A 21627-nucleotide genomic window follows, 5' to 3' on the forward strand; every position below is an offset into this window, starting at 1 on the left:
AGGAGGCAGTCACTCAACTGCACGAAACTTTGACACATGAACAGGAGGCAGTCACTCAACTGCTCGAGACTGGGACACAGAAAGAGGAGGCAGTCATTCAACTGCACGAAACTGGGACACAGGAACAGGAGGCAGTCACTCAACTGCTCGAGACTGGGTCACAGGAACTGGAGAGAGTCATTCAACTGCTCGAGACTGGGATATAGGAACAGGAGGGCGTCACTCAACTGCACGAGACTGGGACACAGGAACAGGAGGCAGGCATTCAACTGCTCGAGAGTGGGACAAAGGAACAGAAGGCAGGCACTCAACTGCTCGAGACTGGGACACAGGAACAGGAGGCAGGCATTCAACTGCTCGAGACTGGGACACAGAAACAGGAGGCAGTCATTCAAGTGCACGAGACTGGGTCTTAGAGACAGGAGGGCGCCACTCAACTGCTCGAGACTGGGATACGGGAACAGGAGGGCGTCACTCAACTGCACGAGACTGGGACACAGAAACAGGAGGGCGTCACTCAACTGCTCGCGACTGGGACACAGGAACAGGAGGCAGTCATTCAACTCCTCGAGACTGGGACACAGGAACAGAAGGCAAGCACTCAACTGCTCGAGACTGGGACACAGGAACAGGAGGGCGTTACTCAACTGCTCGAGACTGGGACACAGAAACAGGAGGGCGTCACTCAACTGCTCGAGACTGGGACACAGAAACAGGAGGGCGTCACTCAACTGCTCGAGACTGGGATACGGGAACAGGAGGGCGTCACTCAACTGCACGAGACTGGGACACAGGAACAGGAGGCAGGCATTCAACTGCTCGAGAGTGGGACAAAGGAACAGAAGGCAGGCACTCAACTGCTCGAGACTGGGACACAGGAACAGGAGGCAGTCATTCAACTGCTCGAGAGTGGGACAAAGGAACAGAAGGCAGGCAGTCAACTGCTCGAGACTGGGACACAGGAACAGGAGGCAGTCATTCAACTGCTCGAGACTGGGACCAAAAAACAGGAGGCAGTCACTCAACTGATTGAGAGTGGGACAAAGGAACAGGAGGCAGGCACTCAACTGCTCGAGACTGGGACACAGGAACAGGAGGCAGTCATTCAACTGCTCGAGACTGGGACCAAGGAACAGGAGGCAGTCACTCAACTGCTCGAGACTGGGGCCAAGAAACAGGAGGCAGTCACTCAACTGATCGAGACTGGGACACAGGAACAGGAGGCAGTCACTCAACTGCTCGAGACTGGGACACAGGAACAGGAGGCAGTCATTCAACTCCTCGAGACTGGGACACAGGAACAGAAGGCAAGCACTCAACTGCTCGAGACTGGGACACAGGAACAGGAGGGCGTTACTCAACTGCTCAAGACTGGGACACAGGAACAGGATGCAGTCATTCAACTGCTCGAGACTGGGACACAGAAACAGGAGGGCGTTACTCAATTGCTCAAGACTGGGACAAAGGAACGGAAGGCAGGCACTCAACTGCTCGAGACTGGGACACAGGAACAGGAGGCAGTCATTCAACTCCTCGAGACTGGGACACAGGAACAGAAGGCAAGCACTCAACTGCTCGAGACTGGGACACAGGAACAGGAGGGCGTTACTCAACTGCTCAAGACTGGGACACAGGAACAGGATGCAGTCATTCAACTGCTCGAGACTGGGACACAGAAACAGGAGGGCGTTACTCAATTGCTCAAGACTGGGACAAAGGAACGGAAGGCAGGCACTCAACTGCTCGAGACTGGGACACAGGAACAGGAGGCAGTCATTCAACTGCTCGAGACTGGGACAAAGGAACAGAAGGCAGGCAGTCAACTGCTCGAGACTGGGACACAGGAACAGGAGGCAGTCATTCAACTGCTCGAGACTGGGACCAAAAAACAGGAGGCAGTCACTCAACTGATTGAGATTGGGACAAAGGAACAGGAGGCAGGCACTCAACTGCTCGAGACTGGGACACAGGAACAGGAGGCAGTCATTCAACTGGTCGAGACTGGGACCAAGGAACAGGAGGCAGTCACTCAACTGCTCGAGACTGGGGCCAAGAAACAGGAGGCAGTCACTCAACTGATCGAGACTGGGACACAGGAACAGGAGGCAGTCACTCAACTGCTCGAGACTGGGACACAGGAACAGGAGAGAGTCATTCAAATGCACGAGACTGGGACACAGAAACAGGAGGGCGTCACTCAACTGCTCGCGACTGGGACACAGGAACAGGAGGCAGTCATTCAACTCCTCGAGACTGGGACACAGGAACAGAAGGCAAGCACTCAACTGCTCGAGACTGGGACACAGGAACAGGAGGGCGTTACTCAACTGCTCAAGACTGGGACACAGGAACAGGATGCAGTCATTCAACTGCTCGAGACTGGGACACAGAAACAGGAGGGCGTTACTCAATTGCTCAAGACTGGGACAAAGGAACGGAAGGCAGGCACTCAACTGCTCGAGACTGGGACACAGGAACAGGAGAGAGTCAGTCAACTGCTCGAAACTGGGTCACAGGGACAAGAGGCAGTCACTCAACTGCTCGAGAGAGGGAAACTGGAAAAGGAGGCATCACTCAATCGCTCGAGACTGGGACACAGTAACACGAGGCAGTCATTCAACTGCTCGAGACTGGGTCACAGAAACTGGAGGCATCACTCAATTGCTTGAGACTGGGACACATAAATCAAGAGGTATCACTCAATTGCTCGAAACTGGGACACAGAAACAGGATGGCGTTACACAACTGGTCAAGACTGGGACACAGAAACAGGAGGCAGTCATGCGAGTGCTCGCGACTGGGACACAGGAACAGGAGGGTGTTACTCAACTGCTCAAGACTGGGACACAGGAACAGGAGACAGACATTCAACTGTTCGAGACAGGGTCACAGGAACAGGAAGCAGTCATTAAACTGCACGAGACTGGGACACAGAAACAGGAGGGCGTTACTCAACTGCTGAAGACTGGGACACAGGAACAGGAGGCAGTCATTCAACTGTTCGAGACTGGGACACAGGAACAGGAGGCAGTCATTCAACTGTTCGAGACAGGGATACAGGAACAGGAGGCAGTCACTCAACTGTTCGAGTCTGGGACAGAGGAACAGGAGGCAGTCACTCAACTGCTCGCGATGGGACACAGGAACAGGAGGCAGTCACTCAACTGCTCGAGATGGGACACAGGAACAGGAGGCAGTCACTCAACTGCTCGAGACTGGGACACAGAAACAGGAGGCAGTCACTCAACCGCTCGAAACTGGGACACAGGAACAGGAGGCAGGCACTCAACTGCTCGAGACTGGCACACAGGAATAGAAGGCAGGCACTCAACTGCTCGAGACTGGCACACAGGAATAGAAGGCAGGCACTCAACTGCTCGAGACTGGGACACAGGAACAGAAGGCAGGGACTCAACTGCTCGAGACTGGGACACAGGAACAGGATGCAGTCATTCAACCCCTCGAGACTGGGACACAGGAACAGAAGGCAAGCACTCAACTGCTCGAGACTGGGACACAGGAACAGGAGGGCGTTACTCAACTGCTGAAGACTGGGACACAGGAACAGGAGGCAGTCATTCAACTGTTCGAGACTGGGACACAGCAACAGGAGGCAGTCATTCAACTGTTCGAGACAGGGATACAGGAACAGGAGGCAGTCACTCAACTGTTCGAGTCTGGGACAGAGGAACAGGAGGCAGTCACTCAACTGCTCGCGATGGGACACAGGAACAGGAGGCAGTCACTCAACTGCTCGAGATGGGACACAGGAACAGGAGGCAGTCACTCAACTGCTCGAGACTGGGACACAGAAACAGGAGGCAGTCACTCAACCGCTCGAAACTGGGACACAGGAACAGGAGGCAGGCACTCAACTGCTCGAGACTGGCACACAGGAATAGAAGGCAGGCACTCAACTGCTCGAGACTGGCACACAGGAATAGAAGGCAGGCACTCAACTGCTCGAGACTGGGACACAGGAACAGAAGGCAGGGACTCAACTGCTCGAGACTGGGACACAGGAACAGGATGCAGTCATTCAACCCCTCGAGACTGGGACACAGGAACAGAAGGCAAGCACTCAACTGCTCGAGACTGGGACACAGGAACAGGAGGGCGTTACTCAACTGCTCAAGACTGGGACACAGGAACAGGATGCAGTCATTCAACTGCTCGAGACTGGGACACAGAAACAGGAGGGCGTTACTCAATTGCTCAAGACTGGGACACAGGAACGGAAGGCAGGCACTCAACTGCTCGAGACTGGGACACAGGAACAGGAGAGAGTCAGTCAACTGCTCGAAACTGGGTCACAGGGACAAGAGGCAGTCACTCAACTGCTCGAGAGAGGGAAACTGGAAAAGGAGGCATCACTCAATCGCTCGAGACTGGGACACAGTAACACGAGGCAGTCATTCAACTGCTCGAGACTGGGTCACAGAAACTGGAGGCATCACTCAATTGCTTGAGACTGGGAAACATAAATCAAGAGGTATCACTCAATTGCTCGAAACTGGGACACAGAAACAGGATGGCGTTACACAACTGGTCAAGACTGGGACACAGAAACAGGAGGCAGTCATGCGAGTGCTCGCGACTGGGACACAGGAACAGGAGGCAGTCACTCAACTGCTCGAGACTGGGACACAGAAACAGGAGGGTGTTACTCAACTGCTCGAGACTGGGACACAGGAACAGGAGGCAGTCATTCAACTGCTCGAGACTGGGACACAGGAACAGGAGGGCATTACTCAACTGCTCAAGACTGGTACACAGGAACAGGAGGCTGTCATTCAACTGTTCGAGACTGGGACACAGGAACAGGAGGGTGTTACTCAGCTGCTGAAGACTGGGACACAGGAACAGGAGGCAGTCATTCAACTGTTCGAGACTGGGACACAGGAACAGGAGGCAGTCATTCAACTGTTCGAGATTGGGACACAGGAACAGGTGGCAGTCATTCAACTGTTCAAGACTGGGACACAGGAACATGAGGGCATTACTCAACTGCTCGAGACTGGGACACAGGAACAGGAGGCTGTCATTCAACAGTTCGAGACTGGGACACAGGAACAGGAGGGTGTTACTCAGCTGCTGAAGACTGGGACACAGGAACAGGAGGCAGTCATTCAACTGTTCGAGACTGGGACACAGGAACAGGAGGCAGTCATTCAACTGTTCGAGACTGGGACAAACGAACAGGTGGCAGTCATTCAACTGTTCAAGACTGGGACATAGGAACATGAGGGCATTACTCCACTGCTCAAGACTGGGACACAGGAACAGGATGCAGTCATTCAACTGCTCGAGACTGGGACACAGAAACAGGAGGGCGTTACTCAATTGCTCAAGAATGGGACACAGGAACAGAAGGCAGGCACTCAACTGCTCGAGAGTGGGACACAGGAACAGGAGAGAGTCAGTCAACTGCTCAAGACTGAGTCACAGAAACTGGGGGCATCACTCAATTGCTTGAGACTGGGACACATAAAACAGGAGGCATGACTCAATTGCTCGAAACTGGGACACAGAAACAGGAGGGCGTTACACAACTGCTCAAGACTGGGACACAGAAACAGGAGGCAGTCATGCGACTGCTCGCGACTGGAACACAGGAACAGGAGGCAGTCACTCAACTGCTCGAGACTGGGACACAGAAAGAGGAGGCAGTCACTCAACTGCACGAAACTTTGACACATGAACAGGAGGCAGTCACTCAACTGCTCGAGACTGGGACACAGAAAGAGGAGGCAGTCATTCAACTGCACGAAACTGGGACACAGGAACAGGAGGCAGTCACTCAACTGCTCGAGACTGGGTCACAGGAACTGGAGAGAGTCATTCAACTGCTCGAGACTGGGATATAGGAACAGGAGGGCGTCACTCAACTGCACGAGACTGGGACACAGGAACAGGAGGCAGGCATTCAACTGCTCGAGAGTGGGACAAAGGAACAGAAGGCAGGCACTCAACTGCTCGAGACTGGGACACAGGAACAGGAGGCAGGCATTCAACTGCTCGAGACTGGGACACAGAAACAGGAGGCAGTCATTCAAGTGCACGAGACTGGGTCTTAGAGACAGGAGGGCGCCACTCAACTGCTCGAGACTGGGATACGGGAACAGGAGGGCGTCACTCAACTGCACGAGACTGGGACACAGAAACAGGAGGGCGTCACTCAACTGCTCGCGACTGGGACACAGGAACAGGAGGCAGTCATTCAACTCCTCGAGACTGGGACACAGGAACAGAAGGCAAGCACTCAACTGCTCGAGACTGGGACACAGGAACAGGAGGGCGTTACTCAACTGCTCAAGACTGGGACACAGGAACAGAAGGCAGGCACTCAACTGCTCGAGACTGGGACACAGAAACAGGAGGCAGTCACTCAACCGCTCGAAACTGGGACACAGGAACAGGAGGCAGGCACTCAACTGCTCGAGACTGGCACACAGGAATAGAAGGCAGGCACTCAACTGCTCGAGACTGGCACACAGGAATAGAAGGCAGGCACTCAACTGCTCGAGACTGGGACACAGGAACAGAAGGCAGGGACTCAACTGCTCGAGACTGGGACACAGGAACAGGATGCAGTCATTCAACCCCTCGAGACTGGGACACAGGAACAGAAGGCAAGCACTCAACTGCTCGAGACTGGGACACAGGAACAGGAGGGCGTTACTCAACTGCTCAAGACTGGGACACAGGAACAGGATGCAGTCATTCAACTGCTCGAGACTGGGACACAGAAACAGGAGGGCGTTACTCAATTGCTCAAGACTGGGACACAGGAACGGAAGGCAGGCACTCAACTGCTCGAGACTGGGACACAGGAACAGGAGAGAGTCAGTCAACTGCTCGAAACTGGGTCACAGGGACAAGAGGCAGTCACTCAACTGCTCGAGAGAGGGAAACTGGAAAAGGAGGCATCACTCAATCGCTCGAGACTGGGACACAGTAACACGAGGCAGTCATTCAACTGCTCGAGACTGGGTCACAGAAACTGGAGGCATCACTCAATTGCTTGAGACTGGGAAACATAAATCAAGAGGTATCACTCAATTGCTCGAAACTGGGACACAGAAACAGGATGGCGTTACACAACTGGTCAAGACTGGGACACAGAAACAGGAGGCAGTCATGCGAGTGCTCGCGACTGGGACACAGGAACAGGAGGCAGTCACTCAACTGCTCGAGACTGGGACACAGAAACAGGAGGGTGTTACTCAACTGCTCGAGACTGGGACACAGGAACAGGAGGCAGTCATTCAACTGCTCGAGACTGGGACACAGGAACAGGAGGGCATTACTCAACTGCTCAAGACTGGTACACAGGAACAGGAGGCTGTCATTCAACTGTTCGAGACTGGGACACAGGAACAGGAGGGTGTTACTCAGCTGCTGAAGACTGGGACACAGGAACAGGAGGCAGTCATTCAACTGTTCGAGACTGGGACACAGGAACAGGAGGCAGTCATTCAACTGTTCGAGATTGGGACACAGGAACAGGTGGCAGTCATTCAACTGTTCAAGACTGGGACACAGGAACATGAGGGCATTACTCAACTGCTCGAGACTGGGACACAGGAACAGGAGGCTGTCATTCAACAGTTCGAGACTGGGACACAGGAACAGGAGGGTGTTACTCAGCTGCTGAAGACTGGGACACAGGAACAGGAGGCAGTCATTCAACTGTTCGAGACTGGGACACAGGAACAGGAGGCAGTCATTCAACTGTTCGAGACTGGGACAAACGAACAGGTGGCAGTCATTCAACTGTTCAAGACTGGGACATAGGAACATGAGGGCATTACTCCACTGCTCAAGACTGGGACACAGGAACAGGATGCAGTCATTCAACTGCTCGAGACTGGGACACAGAAACAGGAGGGCGTTACTCAATTGCTCAAGAATGGGACACAGGAACAGAAGGCAGGCACTCAACTGCTCGAGAGTGGGACACAGGAACAGGAGAGAGTCAGTCAACTGCTCAAGACTGAGTCACAGAAACTGGGGGCATCACTCAATTGCTTGAGACTGGGACACATAAAACAGGAGGCATGACTCAATTGCTCGAAACTGGGACACAGAAACAGGAGGGCGTTACACAACTGCTCAAGACTGGGACACAGAAACAGGAGGCAGTCATGCGACTGCTCGCGACTGGAACACAGGAACAGGAGGCAGTCACTCAACTGCTCGAGACTGGGACACAGAAAGAGGAGGCAGTCACTCAACTGCACGAAACTTTGACACAGGAACAGGAGGCAGTCACTCAACTGCTCGAGACTGGGTCACAGGAACTGGAGAGAGTCATTCAAATGCACGAGACTGGGACACAGAAACAGGAGGGCGTCACTCAACTGCTCGAGACTGGGACACAGAAACAGGAGGGCATCACTCAACTGCTCAAGACTGGGATACAGGAACAGGAGGGCGTCACTCAACTGCACGAGACTGGGACACAGGAACAGGAGGCAGGAATTCAACTGCTCGAGAGTGGGACAAAGGAACAGAAGGCAGGCACTCAACTGCTCGAGACTGGGACACAGGAACAGGAGGCAGTCACTCAACTGCTCGAGACTGGGACACAGAAAGAGGAGGCAGTCATTCAACTGCACGAAACTGGGACACAGGAACAGGAGGCAGTCACTCAACTGCTCGAGACTGGGTCACAGGAACTGGAGAGAGTCATTCAAATGCACGAGACTGGGACACAGAAACAGGAGGGCGTCACTCAACTGCTCGAGACTGGGACACAGAAACAGGAGGGCGTCACTCAACTGCTCGAGACTGGGATACGGGAACAGGAGGGCGTCACTCAACTGCACGAGACTGGGACACAGGAACAGGAGGCAGGCATTCAACTGCTCGAGAGTGGGACAAAGGAACAGAAGGCAGGCACTCAACTGCTCGAGACTGGGACACAGGAACAGGAGGCAGTCATTCAACTGCTCGAGAGTGGGACAAAGGAACAGAAGGCAGGCAGTCAACTGCTCGAGACTGGGACACAGGAACAGGAGGCAGTCATTCAACTGCTCGAGACTGGGACCAAAAAACAGGAGGCAGTCACTCAACTGATTGAGATTGGGACAAAGGAACAGGAGGCAGGCACTCAACTGCTCGAGACTGGGACACAGGAACAGGAGGCAGTCATTCAACTGCTCGAGACTGGGACCAAGGAACAGGAGGCAGTCACTCAACTGCTCGAGACTGGGGCCAAGAAACAGGAGGCAGTCACTCAACTGATCGAGACTGGGACACAGGAACAGGAGGCAGTCACTCAACTGCTCGAGACTGGGACACAGGAACAGGAGAGAGTCATTCAAATGCACGAGACTGGGACACAGAAACAGGAGGGCGTCACTCAACTGCTCGCGACTGGGACACAGGAACAGGAGGCAGTCATTCAACTCCTCGAGACTGGGACACAGGAACAGAAGGCAAGCACTCAACTGCTCGAGACTGGGACACAGGAACAGGAGGGCGTTACTCAACTGCTCAAGACTGGGACACAGGAACAGGATGCAGTCATTCAACTGCTCGAGACTGGGACACAGAAACAGGAGGGCGTTACTCAATTGCTCAAGACTGGGACAAAGGAACGGAAGGCAGGCACTCAACTGCTCGAGACTGGGACACAGGAACAGGAGAGAGTCAGTCAACTGCTCGAAACTGGGTCACAGGGACAAGAGGCAGTCACTCAACTGCTCGAGAGAGGGAAACTGGAAAAGGAGGCATCACTCAATCGCTCGAGACTGGGACACAGTAACACGAGGCAGTCATTCAACTGCTCGAGACTGGGTCACAGAAACTGGAGGCATCACTCAATTGCTTGAGACTGGGACACATAAATCAAGAGGTATCACTCAATTGCTCGAAACTGGGACACAGAAACAGGATGGCGTTACACAACTGGTCAAGACTGGGACACAGAAACAGGAGACAGACATTCAACTGTTCGAGACAGGGTCACAGGAACAGGAAGCAGTCATTAAACTGCACGAGACTGGGACACAGAAACAGGAGGGCGTTACTCAACTGCTGAAGACTGGGACACAGGAACAGGAGGCAGTCATTCAACTGTTCGAGACTGGGACACAGGAACAGGAGGCAGTCATTCAACTGTTCGAGACAGGGATACAGGAACAGGAGGCAGTCATTCAACTGCTCGAGACTGGGACACAGGAACAGGAGGGCATTACTCAACTGCTCAAGACTGGTACACAGGAACAGGAGGCTGTCATTCAACTGTTCGAGACTGGGACACAGGAACAGGAGGGTGTTACTCAGCTGCTGAAGACTGGGACACAGGAACAGGAGGCAGTCATTCAAGTGTTCGAGACTGGGACACAGGAACAGGAGGCAGTCATTCAACTGTTCGAGATTGGGACACAGGAACAGGTGGCAGTCATTCAACTGTTCAAGACTGGGACACAGGAACATGAGGGCATTACTCAACTGCTCGAGACTGGGACACAGGAACAGGAGGCTGTCATTCAACAGTTCGAGACTGGGACACAGGAACAGGAGGGTATTACTCAGCTGCTGAAGACTGGGACACAGGAACAGGAGGCAGTCATTCAACTGTTCGAGACTGGGACACAGGAACAGGAGGCAGTCATTCAACTGTTCGAGACTGGGACAAACGAACAGGTGGCAGTCATTCAACTGTTCAAGACTGGGACATAGGAACATGAGGGCATTACTCCACTGCTCAAGACTGGGACACAGGAACAGGATGCAGTCATTCAACTGCTCGAGACTGGGACACAGAAACAGGAGGGCGTTACTCAATTGCTCAAGAATGGGACACAGGAACAGAAGGCAGGCACTCAACTGCTCGAGAGTGGGACACAGGAACAGGAGAGAGTCAGTCAACTGCTCAAGACTGAGTCACAGAAACTGGGGGCATCACTCAATTGCTTGAGACTGGGACACATAAAACAGGAGGCATGACTCAATTGCTCGAAACTGGGACACAGAAACAGGAGGGCGTTACACAACTGCTCAAGACTGGGACACAGAAACAGGAGGCAGTCATGCGACTGCTCGCGACTGGAACACAGGAACAGGAGGCAGTCACTCAACTGCTCGAGACTGGGACACAGAAAGAGGAGGCAGTCACTCAACTGCACGAAACTTTGACACAGGAACAGGAGGCAGTCACTCAACTGCTCGAGACTGGGTCACAGGAACTGGAGAGAGTCATTCAAATGCACGAGACTGGGACACAGAAACAGGAGGGCGTCACTCAACTGCTCGAGACTGGGACACAGAAACAGGAGGGCATCACTCAACTGCTCAAGACTGGGATACAGGAACAGGAGGGCGTCACTCAACTGCACGAGACTGGGACACAGGAACAGGAGGCAGGAATTCAACTGCTCGAGAGTGGGACAAAGGAACAGAAGGCAGGCACTCAACTGCTCGAGACTGGGACACAGGAACAGGAGGCAGTCACTCAACTGCTCGAGACTGGGACACAGAAAGAGGAGGCAGTCATTCAACTGCACGAAACTGGGACACAGGAACAGGAGGCAGTCACTCAACTGCTCGAGACTGGGTCACAGGAACTGGAGAGAGTCATTCAAATGCACGAGACTGGGACACAGAAACAGGAGGGCGTCACTCAACTGCTCGAGACTGGGACACAGAAACAGGAGGGCGTCACTCAACTGCTCGAGACTGGGATACGGGAACAGGAGGGCGTCACTCAACTGCACGAGACTGGGACACAGGAACAGGAGGCAGGCATTCAACTGCTCGAGAGTGGGACAAAGGAACAGAAGGCAGGCACTCAACTGCTCGAGACTGGGACACAGGAACAGGAGGCAGTCATTCAACTGCTCGAGAGTGGGACAAAGGAACAGAAGGCAGGCAGTCAACTGCTCGAGACTGGGACACAGGAACAGGAGGCAGTCATTCAACTGCTCGAGACTGGGACAAAGGAACAGAAGGCAGGCAGTCAACTGCTCGAGACTGGGACACAGGAACAGGAGGCAGTCATTCAACTGCTCGAGACTGGGACCAAAAAACAGGAGGCAGTCACTCAACTGATTGAGATTGGGACAAAGGAACAGGAGGCAGGCACTCAACTGCTCGAGACTGGGACACAGGAACAGGAGGCAGTCATTCAACTGGTCGAGACTGGGACCAAGGAACAGGAGGCAGTCACTCAACTGCTCGAGACTGGGGCCAAGAAACAGGAGGCAGTCACTCAACTGATCGAGACTGGGACACAGGAACAGGTGGCAGTCACTCAACTGCTCGAGACTGGGACACAGGAACAGGAGAGAGTCATTCAAATGCACGAGACTGGGACACAGAAACAGGAGGGCGTCACTCAACTGCTCGCGACTGGGACACAGGAACAGGAGGCAGTCATTCAACTCCTCGAGACTGGGACACAGGAACAGAAGGCAAGCACTCAACTGCTCGAGACTGGGACACAGGAACAGGAGGGCGTTACTCAACTGCTCAAGACTGGGACACAGGAACAGGATGCAGTCATTCAACTGCTCGAGACTGGGACACAGAAACAGGAGGGCGTTACTCAATTGCTCAAGACTGGGACAAAGGAACGGAAGGCAGGCACTCAACTGCTCGAGACTGGGACACAGGAACAGGAGAGAGTCAGTCAACTGCTCGAAACTGGGTCACAGGGACAAGAGGCAGTCACTCAACTGCTCGAGAGAGGGAAACTGGAAAAGGAGGCATCACTCAATCGCTCGAGACTGGGACACAGTAACACGAGGCAGTCATTCAACTGCTCGAGACTGGGTCACAGAAACTGGAGGCATCACTCAATTGCTTGAGACTGGGACACATAAATCAAGAGGTATCACTCAATTGCTCGAAACTGGGACACAGAAACAGGATGGCGTTACACAACTGGTCAAGACTGGGACACAGAAACAGGAGGCAGTCATGCGAGTGCTCGCGACTGGGACACAGGAACAGGAGGGTGTTACTCAACTGCTCAAGACTGGGACACAGGAACAGGAGACAGACATTCAACTGTTCGAGACAGGGTCACAGGAACAGGAAGCAGTCATTAAACTGCACGAGACTGGGACACAGAAACAGGAGGGCGTTACTCAACTGCTGAAGACTGGGACACAGGAACAGGAGGCAGTCATTCAACTGTTCGAGACTGGGACACAGGAACAGGAGGCAGTCATTCAACTGTTCGAGACAGGGATACAGGAACAGGAGGCAGTCACTCAACTGTTCGAGTCTGGGACAGAGGAACAGGAGGCAGTCACTCAACTGCTCGAGATGGGACACAGGAACAGGAGGCAGTCACTCAACTGCTCGAGATGGGACACAGGAACAGGAGGCAGTCACTCAACTGCTCGAGACTGGGACACAGAAACAGGAGGCAGTCACTCAACCGCTCGAAACTGGGACACAGGAACAGGAGGCAGGCACTCAACTGCTCGAGACTGGCACACAGGAATAGAAGGCAGGCACTCAACTGCTCGAGACTGGCACACAGGAATAGAAGGCAGGCACTCAACTGCTCGAGACTGGGACACAGGAACAGAAGGCAGGGACTCAACTGCTCGAGACTGGGACACAGGAACAGGATGCAGTCATTCAACTGCTCGAGACTGGGACACAGAAACAGGAGGGCGTTACTCAACTGCTCAGGACTGGGACTCAGGAACAGCAGGCAGGCACTCAACTGCTCGAGACAGGGACACATGAACAGGAGAGAGTCAGTCAACTGCTCGAAACTGGGTCACAGCGACAAGAAGCAGTCACTCAACTGCTCGAGACTGCGAAACAGGAAAAGGAGGCATCACTCAATTGCTCGAGACTGGGACACAGGAACAGGAGGCAGTCATTCAACTGCTCGGGTCTGTGTCAAAGGAACAGGAGGCAGTCTCTCAACTGCTCGAGTGTGGGTCACAGAAACAGGAGGCAGCACTCAATTGCTCGAGACTGGGACACAGGAACAGGAGGCAGTCCTTCAACTGCTTGAGACTGGGACACAGGAACAGGAGGCAGTCACTCAATTACTCGAGACTGGGACACAGAAAAAGGAGGCAGTCATTCGCCTGCTCAAAACTGGTACACAGGAACAGGAGGCAGTCACTCAAATGCTCGAGACTGGGATACAGAAACAGGAGGCAGTCATTCAACTGAACGAGACGGGATCACAGAAACAGGAGTGCGTTACTCAACTGCTCAAGACTGGGACACAGGAACAGAAGGCAGGGACTCAACTACTCAAGACTGGGACACAGGAACAGGAGGCAGTCATTCAACTGCTCGAGACTGGGACACAGGAACACGAGGCAGTCATTCAACCTCTCGAGTCTGGGTCAAAGGAACAGGAGGCAGTCACACAACTGCTCGAGACTGAGTCACAGAAACAGGAGGCATCACTCAATTGCTCGAGACTAGGACACAGGAACAGGAGGCATCACTCGATTGCTCGAGACTGGGACACAGGAACAGGAGGGCGTCACTCAACTGCACGAGACTGGGACACAGAAACAGGAGGCAGTCATTCAACTGCACGAGACTGGGACACACAAACAGGAGGGTGGGACTCAACTGCATGAGACTGGGACACAGGAACAGAAGGCAGGCATTCAGCTGCTCGAGAGTGGGACAAAGGAACAGAAGGCAGGCACTCAACTGCTCGAGACTGGGACACAGGAACAGGAGGCAGGCATTCAACTGCTCGAGACTGGGACACAGAAACAGGAGGCAGTCATTCAACTGCACGAGACTGGGTCACAGAAACAGGAGGGCGTTACTCAACTGCTCAAGAGTGGGACACAGGAACAGAAGGCAGGCACTCAACTGCTCGAGACTGGGACACAGGAACAGGAGGCAGTCATTCAACTGCTCGAGACTGGGACACAGGAACACGAGTCAGTCATTCAACCTCTCGAGTCTGGGTCAAAGTAACAGGAGGAAGTCTCTCAACTGCTCGAGACTGGGTCACAGAAACAGGAGGAATCACTCAATTGCTCTAGACTGGGACACAGGTACGGGAGGCATCACTCAATTGCTCGAGACTGGGACACAGAAACAGGAGGGCATTAATCAACTGCTCAAGACTGGTACACAGGAACAGGAGGCAGTCATTCAACTGTTCGAGACTGGGACACAGGAACAGGAGGGTGTTACTCAGCTGCTGAAGACTGGGACACAGGAACAGGAGGCAGTCATTCAACTGTTCGAGACTGGGACACAGGAACAGGAGGCAGTCATTCAACTGTTCAAGACTGGGACACAGGAACATGAGGCAGTCATTCAACTGCTCGAGACTGGGACACAGGAACAGGAGGGGTCACTCAACTGCTCGAGACTGGGACACAGAAACAGGAGGGCATTACTCAACTGCTCGAGACTGGGACACAGGAACAGGAGGCAGTCAGTCAACTGCTCGAGTCTGGGAACAGAAACAGGAGGCAGGCACTCAACTGATCGAGACTGGGACACAGGAACAGGAGGCAGTTACTGAACTGCTCAAAACTGGGACACAGGATCAGGACACAGTCATTCAACTGCTCGAGACTGGGACACACAAACAGGAGGGTGGGACTCAACTGCATGAGACTGGGACACAGGAACAGAAGGCAGGCACTCAACTGATCGAGAGTGGGACACAGGAACAGGAGGCAGTCATTCAACTGCTAGAGACTGTGACAAAGGAACTGGAGGCAGTCATTCAACTGCTCAAGACAGGGACACAGGAACAGGACGTAGTCACTCAACTGCACGAGACAGGGACACAGGAACAGGAGGCAGTCACTCAACTGCACGAAACAGGGACACAGGAATACGAGGCAGTCATTCAACTGTTCGAGACAGGGAGACAGGAACAGGAGGCACTCATTCAACTGCTCGAGACTGGGACCAAGGAACAGGAGGCAGTCACTCAACTGCACGAGACGGGGACACAGGAACAGGAGGCAGTCACTCAACTGCACGAGACAGGGACACAGGAACAGGAGGCAGTCACTCAACTGCACGAAACTGGGACACAGGAACAGGAGGCAGTCAATCAACTGCTCGAGACTGGGTCACAGGAACAGGAGAGAGTCAATCAAATGCACGAGACTGGGACACAGAAACAGGAGGGCGTCACTCAACTGCTCGAGATTGGGCACAGAAACAGGAGGGCGTCACTCAACTGCTCGAGACTGGGACACAGGAACAGGAGGGCGTCACTCAACTGCACGAGACTGGGACACAGGAACAGGAGGCAGGCATTCAACTGCTCGACACTGGGACATAGGAACAGGAGGCAGTCACTCAACTGCTCGAGACTGGGAGAAAGGAACAGGAGGCAGTCATTCAACTGCTCGAGAGTGGGACACAGGAACAGGAGGCAGTCACTCAACTGCTCGAAATCTGGACACAGGCACAGGAGGGCGTTACTCAACTGCTCAAGACTGGTACACAGGAACAGGATGCAGTCATTGAAACGCTCGAGACTGGGACACAGAAACAGGAGGGCGTTACTCAATTGCTCAAGACTGGGACACAGGAACAGAAGGCAGGCACCCAGCTGCTCGAGATTGGGACACAGCAACAGGAGAGAGTCAGTCAACTGCTCGAGACTGGGTCACAGAAACTGGGGGCATCACTCAATTGCTTGAGACTGGGACACATAAAACAGGAGGCATCTCTCAATTGCTCGAAACTGGGACACAGAAACAATAGGGCGTTACACAACTGCTCAAGACTGGGACACAGAAACAGGAGGCAGTCATTCAACTGCACGAAACTGGGACACAGGAACAGGAGGCAGTCACTCAACCACTCGAGACTGGGTCACAGGAACTGGAGAGAGTCATTCAAATGCACGAGACTGGGACACAGAAACAGGAGGGCGTCACTCAACTGCTCGAGACTGGGACACAGAATCAGGAGGGCGTCACTCAACTGCTCGAGACTGGGATACAGGAACAGGAGGGCGTCACTCAACTGCACGAGACTGGGACACAGGAACAGGAGGCAGGCATTCAACTGCTCGAGAGTGGGACAAAGAAACAGAAGGCAGGCACTCAACTGCTCGAGACTGGGACACAGGAACAGGAGGCAGTCATTCAACTGCTCGAGAGTGGGACAAAGGAACTGGAGGCAGTCATTCAACTGCTCAAGACTGGGACACAGGAACAGGAGGGAGTCACTCAACTGCTCGAGACTGGGACACAGAAACATGAGGCAGTCACTCAACTGCTTGAGACTGGGACACAGGAACAGGATGCAGTCACTCAACCGCTCGAAACTGGGACACACGAACAGGAGGCAGTCACTCAACTGCTCGTGACTGGGACACAGGAAAAGAAGGCAGGCACTCAACTGCTGGAGACTGGGACACAGGAACAGGAGGCAGTCACTCAACTGCTCGAGACTGGGACACTGGAACAGGAGGCTGTCACTATAGTGCTCGAAACTGTGACCCAGGAACAGGAGGCAGTCACTCAACTGCTCAAAATTGGGACACAGGATCAGGACACAGTCATTCAACTGCTCGAGACTGGGAACAGGAACAGAAGGCAGGCACTCAACTGATCGAGACTGGGACACAGGATCAGGAAGCAGTCACTCAACCGTTCGAGACTGGGACACAGGAACAGGAGGCATCACTCAATTGCTTGAGACTGGGACACATAAAACAGGAGGCATCACTCAATTGCTCGAAACTGGGAATCCGAAACTGGAGGGCGTTACTCAACTGCACAAGACTGGGACACAGAAACAGGAGGGCGTTACTCAACTGCTGAAGACTGGGACACAGGCACAGGAGGCAGTCATTCAACTGTTCAAGACTGGGACACAGGAACAGGAGGCAGTCATTCAACTGTTCGAGACTTGGATACAGGAACAGGAGGCAGTCACTCAACTGTTCGAGACTGGGACACAGGAACAGGAGGCAGTCACTCAACTGCTCGAAACTGGGACACAAGGAACAGGAGGCAGTCATTCAACTGTTCGAGACTGGGATACAGGAACAGGAGGCATCACTCAATTGCTTGACACTGGGACACAGGAACACGAGGCTGTCATTCAACTGCTCGAGACTTGGTCACAGAAACTGGAGGCATCAGTCAATTGCTTGAGACTGGGACACAAAAAACAGGAGGCATCACTCAATTCCTCGAAACTGGGACACAGAAACAGGAGGGCGTTACTCAACTGGTCAAGACTGGGACACAGAAACAGGAGGCAGTCATGCGACTGCTCGAGACTGGGACACAGGAACAGGAGGCAGTCATTCAACTGCTCAAGACTGGGACACAGGAACAGGAGGCAGACATTCAACTGTTCGAGACAGGGTCACAGGAACAGGAGGCAGTCATTCAACTGTTCGAGACTGGGATACAGGAACAGGAGGCAGTCACTCAACTGCTAGAGACTGTGACAAAGGAACTGGAGGCAGTCATTCAACTGCTCAAGACAGGGACACAGGAACAGGACGTAGTCACTCAACTGCACGAGACAGGGACACAGGAACAGGAGGCAGTCACTCAACTGCACGAAACAGGGACACAGGAATACGAGGCAGTCATTCAACTGTTCGAGACAGGGAGACAGGAACAGGAGGCACTCATTCAACTGCTCGAGACTGGGACCAAGGAACAGGAGGCAGTCACTCAACTGCACGAGACGGGGACACAGGAACAGGAGGCAGTCACTCAACTGCACGAGACAGGGACACAGGAACAGGAGGCAGTCACTCAACTGCACGAAACTGGGGCACAGGAACAGGAGGCAGTCACTCAACTGCTCGAGACTGGGTCACAGGAACAGGAGAGAGTCAATCAAATGCACGAGACGGGGACACAGAAACAGGAGGGCGGCACTCAACTGCTCGAGATTGGGCACAGAAACAGGAGGGCATCACTCAACTGCTCGAGACTGGGACACAGGAACAGGAGGGCGTCACTCAACTGCACGAGACTGGGACACAGGAACAGGAGGCAGGCATTCAACTGCTCGACACTGGGACATAGGAACAGGAGGCAGTCACTCAACTGCTCGAGACTGGGAGAAAGGAACAGGAGGCAGTCATTCAACTGCTCGAGAGTGGGACACAGGAACAGGAGGCAGTCACTCAACTGCTCGAAATCTGGACACAGGAACAGGAGGGCGTTACTCAACTGCTCAAGACTGGTACACAGGAACAGGATGCAGTCATTGAAACGCTCGAGACTGGGACACAGAAACAGGAGGGCGTTACTCAATTGCTCAAGACTGGGACACAGGAACAGAAGGCAGGCACCCAGCTGCTCGAGACTGGGACACAGCAACAGGAGAGAGTCAGTCAACTGCTCGAGACTGGGTCACAGAAACTGGGGGCATCACTCAATTGCTTGAGACTGGGACACATAAAACAGGAGGCATCACTCAATTGCTCGAAACTGGGACACAGAAACAATAGGGCGTTACACAACTGCTCAAGACTGGGACACAGAAACAGGAGGCAGTCATTCAACTGCACGAAACTGGGACACAGGAACAGGAGGCAGTCACTCAACCACTCGAGACTGGGTCACAGGAACTGGAGAGAGTCATTCAAATGCACGAGACTGGGACACAGAAACAGGAGGGCGTCACTCAACTGCTCGAGACTGGGACACGGAATCAGGAGGGCGTCACTCAACTGCTCGAGACTGGGATACAGGAACAGGAGGGCGTCACTCAACTGCACGAGACTGGGACACAGGAACAGGAGGCAGGCATTCAACTGCTTGAGAGTGGGACAAAGAAACAGAAGGCAGGCACTCAACTGCTCGAGACTGGGACACAGGAACAGGAGGCAGTCATTCAACTGCTCGAGAGTGGGACAAAGGAACTGGAGGCAGTCATTCAACTGCTCAAGACTGGGACACAGGAACAGGAGGGAGTCACTCAACTGCTCGAGACTGGGACACAGAAACATGAGGCAGTCACTCAACTGCTTGAGACTGGGACACAGGAACAGGATGCAGTCACTCAACCGCTCGAAACTGGGACACACGAACAGGAGGCAGTCACTCAACTGCTCGTGACTGGGACACAGGAAAAGAAGGCAGGCACTCAACTGCTGGAGACTGGGACACAGGAACAGGAGGCAGTCACTCAACTGCTCGAGACTGGGACACTGGAACAGGAGGCTGTCACTATAGTGCTCGAAACTGTGACCCAGGAACAGGAGGCAGTCACTCAACTGCTCAAAACTGGGACACAGGATCAGGACACAGTCATTCAACTGCTCGAGACTGGGAACAGGAACAGAAGGCAGGCACTCAACTGATCGAGACTGGGACACAGGATCAGGAAGCAGTCACTCAACCGTTCGAGACTGGGACACAGGAACAGGAGGCATCACTCAATTGCTTGAGACTGGGACACATAAAACAGGAGGCATCACTCAATTGCTCGAAACTGGGAATCCGAAACTGGAGGGCGTTACTCAACTGCACAAGACTGGGACACAGAAACAGGAGGGCGTTACTCAACTGCTGAAGACTGGGACACAGGCACAGGAGGCAGTCATTCAACTGTTCAAGACTGGGACACAGGAACAGGAGGCAGTCATTCAACTGTTCGAGACTTGGATACAGGAACAGGAGGCAGTCACTCAACTGTTCGAGACTGGGACACAGGAACAGGAGGCAGTCACTCAACTGCTCGAAACTGGGACACAAGGAACAGGAGGCAGTCATTCAACTGTTCGAGACTGGGATACAGGAACAGGAGGCATCACTCAATTGCTTGACACTGGGACACAGGAACACGAGGCTGTCATTCAACTGCTCGAGACTTGGTCACAGAAACTGGAGGCATCAGTCAATTGCTTGAGACTGGGACACATAAAACAGGAGGCATCACTCAATTCCTCGAAACTGGGACACAGAAACAGGAGGGCGTTACTCAACTGGTCAAGACTGGGACACAGAAACAGGAGGCAGTCATGCGACTGCTCGAGACTGGGACACAGGAACAGGAGGCAGTCATTCAACTGCTCAAGACTGGGACACAGGAACAGGAGGCAGACATTCAACTGTTCGAGACAGGGTCACAGGAACAGGAGGCAGTCATTCAACTGTTCGAGACTGGGATACAGGAACAGGAGGCAGTCACTCAACTGTTCGAGACTGGGACACAGGAACAGGAGACAGTCACTCAACTGCTAGAGACTGTGACAAAGGAACTGGAGGCAGTCATTCAACTGCTCAAGACAGGGACACAGGAACAGGACGTAGTCACTCAACTGCACGAGACAGGGACACAGGAACAGGAGGCAGTCACTCAACTGCACGAAACAGGGACACAGGAATACGAGGCAGTCATTCAACTGTTCGAGACAGGGAGACAGGAACAGGAGGCACTCATTCAACTGCTCGAGACTGGGACCAAGGAACAGGAGGCAGTCACTCAACTGCACGAGACGGGGACACAGGAACAGGAGGCAGTCACTCAACTGCACGAGACAGGGACACAGGAACAGGAGGCAGTCACTCAACTGCACGAAACTGGGACACAGGAACAGGAGGCAGTCACTCAACTGCTCGAGACTGGGTCACAGGAACAGGAGAGAGTCAATCAAATGCACGAGACGGGGACACAGAAACAGGAGGGCGTCACTCAACTGCTCGAGATTGGGCA

Source organism: Chiloscyllium plagiosum, unplaced genomic scaffold (assembly GCF_037043375.1).
Source record: "Chiloscyllium plagiosum isolate Xiang-an unplaced genomic scaffold, Cpla_swu_hap1 HiC_scaffold_46, whole genome shotgun sequence".
NCBI classification, from domain to species: domain Eukaryota; kingdom Metazoa; phylum Chordata; class Chondrichthyes; order Orectolobiformes; family Hemiscylliidae; genus Chiloscyllium; species Chiloscyllium plagiosum.